The sequence below is a fragment of the Lathamus discolor genome, chromosome 3 (genome assembly GCF_037157495.1).
Source record: "Lathamus discolor isolate bLatDis1 chromosome 3, bLatDis1.hap1, whole genome shotgun sequence".
Lineage (NCBI taxonomy): Eukaryota > Metazoa > Chordata > Aves > Psittaciformes > Psittacidae > Lathamus > Lathamus discolor.
Genome location: NC_088886.1, coordinates 28,374,529 through 28,381,200, shown reverse-complemented (window position 1 = coordinate 28,381,200; position 6,672 = coordinate 28,374,529).

The following is a 6,672-nucleotide window of genomic DNA, read 5'->3' as shown; positions in this document are numbered from 1 at the left end:
GAGGCATGTCGCTGTAGACACTATCGGCAGACCTTTGGGCTGATTTCCCTGCCATACCCTGGGTGGTTCCCTTGTCCCAGTGCTTGTCCCTGTCTATCAGCCTACCAAGCCCCTTGGTGTGCAGAGCTGTAGCTTTTTGAAGGCTCATGCCAACCAGCTCAGGGATAGGGGTTTTCTGGCCAAATCTGACCTGTTATAGTGTGGGCTCCTAAAGAAAGTTGAGAGGCAGTGGCTGAGTGGTCTCAACTGCATTTCTGCCATCCCCAGGTGATTTAAGCTGTCTGCAGCCTCATGCATCCCTATTCCTTCCTGCTCCAAACACCATTTCCAACACCTCCAGTGTCCCAGTCCTCCACTAAGGTCAGGGCTCCAAACAAGTCTCATTGGAACCCTAATTAGCTGGCCTGGGTAATTGCACTGTCTCTGTCAGTAACAGTAGATCAGCCCCAATGGACTCTGCACCCCATTGCTGCTGTGGGTCTACAGCTGCAGTGCAGGGCTCTTCCACGCTGAACCATAGTGCCAGCCAGCAGCCATGTGGACTCGGCACTCCAGGTTGCCCCCAGCCTCCGTGTCAATATAAACCCTGTGCTGCAGAGTCTGCTGGTGGGCAGATGATTGCAGGCCTGCAAAGGGAAGGAAGGTGGTGGAGAATGTGCTCTGGCTGCAACGTCTTCTTCAGTGTTATTTCCACCTGAGAGGACGGTCTGCTGTGGCCAGGCCTGGACACTCACATGGCTGTGTGAATTGTCCACCGAGAGTAAAGGCAAAAAAAGTTCGCTGAGAGGAGGATGTGGTGCTGGCCAGGCAGGGTGCCAGGCGAGGGTCACCTTGTCGCATGTACACTGTTACTGCTCTTTACCTAAAAGATCCAGGTAACACTTAGCTCTCTCAGTGATGCCAGGGCTGCTGAGTCTTGTCCCCACCTTACTGGAGGACTTCACCTCACCATGCAGTAACAGGAGTGGGCATGCTGAGTCTTTAACTCCAAAGAAGTGTTTTCTTCCCCCAGTGCTGATGGGGCAGTGGAGTTAGACTGTGACAAACTTGTAGACAGACTTGGACCTGCTCTCTCACCAATGTCTCCCATACTTGAAAAGGTCATCCTTGGAGTGACTTCTGCGTGTCCAGGATGCTCGCCAAGGAGTGAGCTCAGCAGTGTTATCCAAAGCATTTCTTTAGTGCTGGGGTCAAATTTACCTCTTGGAAGTAATACCCCTACACTCAGTGGAGTTAGACAGGGATAAAACAGCTGTGAGGGATAAATGTGGACCTGCAGGAATAACGCTGTGGGATGAATCCACAGCTGGTGTAAATGATCATACACTAAGCACCAGTATCCTGCAAGAGCTTGTGGCCCTGCTGTCCCCTGGGTCAGGCCAGCACAGCCCACACCACAGCTTCTTTCAGGCTCTGCACTGGGCACACTGTGACATGTGCACTGCTCCTTGTCATGATGTATGTGACAGGGACAAAAGTTCTGGCAAATCCTCGACAGAGCTGTGTCATCTATCCTGCTCCCCTCCACCCTGAATGATGGATGAGACCCCATCCTTCAGGAGATGTGAGCTCAGCTCCTAGCATCTCTCCTCTATTCTCCAGGAAAAAGCAAGATCTGTTCCTGGCATCTCTGCTCCAGCTCAGATGGGTTCCTGGAGCCCCCTCGTGGTTCTTTCAACTGAATCCATCCTCGGGGAGCTGCTGGTGGAGCCCACAGCGCTCTGCTGCGGGTTCTTTTTGCAGGTCCAGTGGTAGGGAGGCAGCAAGACCCACCCTGGAGATGTCACTGGAAGACAGGGCATGGAGGTGACAACAGAGACACTCATCTGACACTGACAATCAAAGAGGGCAGATAGTTGCAAAGCCATCTTCCTGCTTTGTGAGTCTGGGAGGAGCACCTTTGCAGTCCCTTGCCCTTGGAGTGTGCTGCATGGTGCACGGTACATGATGCAAGTCCCAGGTGGATGTGGCCATAGCCCAGACCTGGAATGCAGGAGAGGGAGGATGTACAGGCATGGGAAAAGGGGGTTATATGACAATGGGCAAAAGAAGGAAAAGATGGGGAAAGGAGGCTACACAGGTGGGAATAAGAGGCCTGAGGAGTGCTGGCAAAGGCAGGCTTTGTGGAGAAGAGTGAGGAGCAACTTGGAGGCAGCGTGCACAGAGGTGGTGAGCAGGGGAAGAAGGCTTGCTGCCCTGAGTGAGGGTGTCTGTGTATCCCCTGGGCCTTGTGTGCCACTAGACGTGCTTGAACCTCTGCCTGTGGTGGCTGGTGGGGACAGTGGCCAAGCACACTGCGCTTGGGGCTGTGGGGCTTTCAGATCTGCTCCTTGCAGGCAGCTCCCACAGATAATTCTGCCCCATGGGCTGGGTAAGGAGAAATTGTAGAGGTGGGATGGCTTTTAGGGACAGTGCCTCTGGGACATGCTGGCCCTCCTGTGGCATTTTCCTTGGGGTAAGGCTCATGCTACAGCCCTTGGCAGAGAACTTGCTGAGGTACACACGGCATTGACTAGAAGGTACCTAAAAAGATAATCTATTGCACTATCAGCACAGCCCAGTGGCTATCTGCAATAAATCGATGCTTTATTTGACTGCAAGAGAAAATCAGATCCATAATGCTGTGGATGGAAATATTGAGCCCTCTTTTTCCCCTTTCAGCCCCATCCTCTGCCCTTGCATGCACACCGTGAGACACAGATCATGGGGTGTACCCTGGCTGCCAGAGCATGCTTATGACTGATATGGAATGATTTGGATTGTTTCAGCAACCTGGCATTCCCTCCTCTGCTGAGACAAGTCTTGGGGGAGCCCAAAAAGATGCACAGAGGGAAAAATGCATATAACACTGAAACAGAATCAGAGAAATGAGAATGCTGTGTCACATATTTGCCCAGTCAAATAGATCTTCTCCTACTGCTGCGTTCCAGCCACTGCACCACTGACTCTTGACAGAGCTGTGACTTTGTGCTGGTATTTAACCATGTGTGCTGGTGCCGACTTTGATGGGTGTTTTGGAAGCCCTTGTATTTCCCTGGAAGGGAAGCCCCTAAATACTTTTGAGAGTGTGAGACTGAGGTGCTGAAGCATCATCCACCATGACAGGATCTAGGCTTGGCTGTGCCTACACCCACTGTTGAAGGACAGACACAGCCTTGTGAAGGGTTTAGGCACTCAGTACATACAGAGGTGGGCAGCAGAGCATCCATTGCACCCCTTTGAGAGAAAAAGACCTCTGAAACCTTTTTGGAGCAGTCTGGAGGAAATCTGGGGAAGGGACAGACTTTGAAGCCTACAGGTCTGCCTCACAGCCTGATGCTCCATACCCTCCCCTGCCCAGGGTAGCTCTTGGCATGGAAAGGGGTCCGTTTTCATCCCCAAGCACTCAGACCCAGCACCCTTTACTTGTCCAAGCATTTTTCTTGGTAGCAAGTGATTCACTGGGGATCTCTGGACCCTGTGAGGGTCCCGCCACAGCCAATCCGTCTCTGTTCAAACCAATGTTCTTTTAAGAGGCAGCGCGCAGTTGTAATGCTTCCAGACAAGCCCAAATCGCTGCGATTTCCCCCTGACTGAGCGGCTGTGAAATTGCAGTGGGGGAGAGAGAGCGTGGTGTGACCAAAGCGATTATGCGGGTGGCAGGGGATGATAGCAAATCCGAGGCATTGGAGGGGAGCGCATGCTGCGCCGTGCTCCTGAGCACAGATAACATGAGCCGCCTGAGTGCAATCAACAGTTTGTTGGCAGGACCTTGCTTCCCTGTGGGAAAAAGAGAAGAAAGAAAAGACCCAGAGGAATCTCAGAGCATTGTTTCCTTCTCTTTTTAGTTTCTGAAAGCTGAGCCTCACTGAAGCTGGTGGGTGCTGAACCATGATGTGAGTCATTGCTGGCTCTGATAGCACCTACTACTACTCATATGCCCGGGGGTGGCCGTGATTCCCTGTAGCTTGTAGCTCCTGTCATTTGTGTCTGCAGCCCTTGCTCTGGGTGCGTAACCCTCTGCCCTAAATGCAGCCTCTTTCTTCACTTGGGGAGCCAGAAAACTCATGGCCTGGGGAACCTAAAGCTTCCTGCTACTGGAGGAAATGGATGTCAATTTTGCCTTAGGACCAGTAGATCCTTCAAAGCTCCCCCAAGGAGAAGCCCTCTCTACTGGGCTGCTGCAATCATTTCTAGACATGGTGGTAGTGAGGCTGTGATAGATACGGAAGCCTGCTGATCTTTGCTAGCAGCAGTGATCGTTTGACACTGTCCCACACGACATCCTTCTCTCTAAATTGGAGAGATATCAATTTGGTGGATGGACCACTCGGTGGATAAAGAACTGGCTGGACGGCCGCACACAAAGAGTTGTGGTCAATGGCTCGATGTCCGGCTGGAGACCGGTAACGAGTGGTGTCCCTCAGGGATTGGTGTTGGGACCGGTCTTGTTTAACATCTTCATCGCTGACATGGACAGTGGGATTGAGTGTGTCCTTAGCAAGTTTGCCGATGACACCAAGCTGTGTGGTCCGGTTGATACGCTGGAGGGAAGGGATGCCATCCAGAGGGACCTTGACATGCTTGTGAGGTGGGCTGATGCCAACCTCATGAAGTTCAACCATGACAAGTGCAAGGTCCTACACCTGGGTCGGAGCAATCCCAGGCACAGCTACAGGTTGGGCAGAGAAGAGATTCAGAGCAGCCCCGCAGAGAAGGACTTGGGGGTGCTGGTCAATGAGAAAACAAACATGAGGCATCTGCAGTGTGCGCTCGCAGCCCAGAAAGCCAACCGTATCCTGGGCTGCATCAAGAGGAGCGTGACCAGCAGGTTGAAGGAGGTGATCCTGCCCCTCTACTCTGCTCTTGCGAGACTTCACTTGGAGTATTGTGTGCAGTTCTGGTGTCCTCAACATAAAAAGGACATGGAACTGCTGGAACAAGTCCAGAGGAGGGCCACAAGGATGATCAGGGGACTGGAGCACCTCCTGTATGAAGATAGGCTGAGGAAGTTGGGGCTGTTCAGCCTGGAGAAGAGAAGGCTGCGTGGAGACCTAATAGCAGCCTTCCAGTACCTGAAGGGGGCCTCTAGGGATGCTGGGAAGGGAGTCTTTGTCAGGGACTGTAGTGACAGGACAAGGGGTAACGGGTTAAAACTTAAACAGGGGAAGTTTAAATTGGATATAAGGAGGAAATTCTTTCCTGTTAGGGTGGTGAGACACTGGAATTGGTTGCCCAGGGAGGTTGTGAGTGCTCCATCCCTGGCAGTGTTCAAGGCTAGGTTGGATGAAGCCTTGGGTGGGATGGTTTAGTGTGAGGTGTCCCTGTCCATGGCAGGGGGGTTGGAACTAGATGATCTTGAGGTCCTTTCCAACCCTAACTATTCTATGATTCTATGATTCTATCTTGTCCCTGCAGGTGATGCATTGGGTCTGCCTGCTTGCTGAGACGTAGGTTATCCATCCACCATGGCTGGTGGCCTGGTGGTGCCATTTGGTTCTCAGTGGAGCTAGGGCAGGCAGGCAATTTGCTGTGTCTCACTGGGGCTGGGGACCCTGCCCATATGTGTCATCACCAACCCATATTTAAGCTTCAGGCTGTCCCCTTGGCAGGAAGCATTTTCAAGGCTGATAGTGTTGTCCTCATGATGTTGGCTACCTCAAGTGACACAGCCTGGAAAGAAAAGGACCCAAGGAAGATCTGATGTATGAAGAAATGCCGATGTGACATCCAGCACTTCTGGAGCTGGTGAGGCCAACACTGATGGCAAACCCGTGGCGCTGGACTGCTTCAGAGATGAGGCAGCTCTTCCCAGACAGACACCAGTGCCAAATGACTCATTTGCTCCTGGCCAGGAGTGGGAACATCCCCTGCTGCTGCCATCATGGAAACCCACATGTCTGCAGGGCCTTTCAGTCAGTCCAGGAATCACCCTGCATGCTTTTCACATGTGGCCATCTCTGGAGTGGGACATGGCAGTTGGGTTGCTGTAGGGCTACTAAGGCTAGAAGGTAATACAGATGTATGGGGGAGGTTGCAAGAAGGTATCTTGACAAGTCCTTCAACTTTTAATGCTAGTGCACACCCTGCTACTGCTGAAGAGACCCCAGGTCCTCACAGCCACAGCGGGGCGTGTGTGTTGCCTGAGAAGCTACACCTCACACGCAGCATGGCATCCATGGCAGCAGCACAGTGCCCCCTGCCTCAGTTTCCCTTGGTGTCACTTTCTTACAGTGAGGATTACTGTTAAAACATGTGAGATGAGCTGGCTTTGGAAGGGCTGAGCCATTACTCACAACAGCCATACAAATGCTGAAGTCACTGCTCCCCTAACTGATAAAAATGCTTCCCAGAGATGCTGCCTTTAATGTGGCCAGCTGAACGGCCAGCTCTCTGAGCACCCGCATCCAAGGGCTATCTGAGTGTTTAACCCTTCTACTGAACATCCCTTGGAACAACAATATGAAGACTGGAAACTCCTGGCAATGCAGACAGGGGATTAGGAGAGGACTCAGCAAAGGAGGGATGCAAGCTGTTTGCTTGCCTCTGAGCATTACTCCAAACCAGCCTGGGAGCAGTCATTCTTCATGTGGGCTACATGGGTCTTGCTGTGGATTATTATTGACAAACACCAGCTCTGCCCTCATTAACAACCTGTTAATCATCTGCCACCTGTCATTAGGAGGTGTGCAG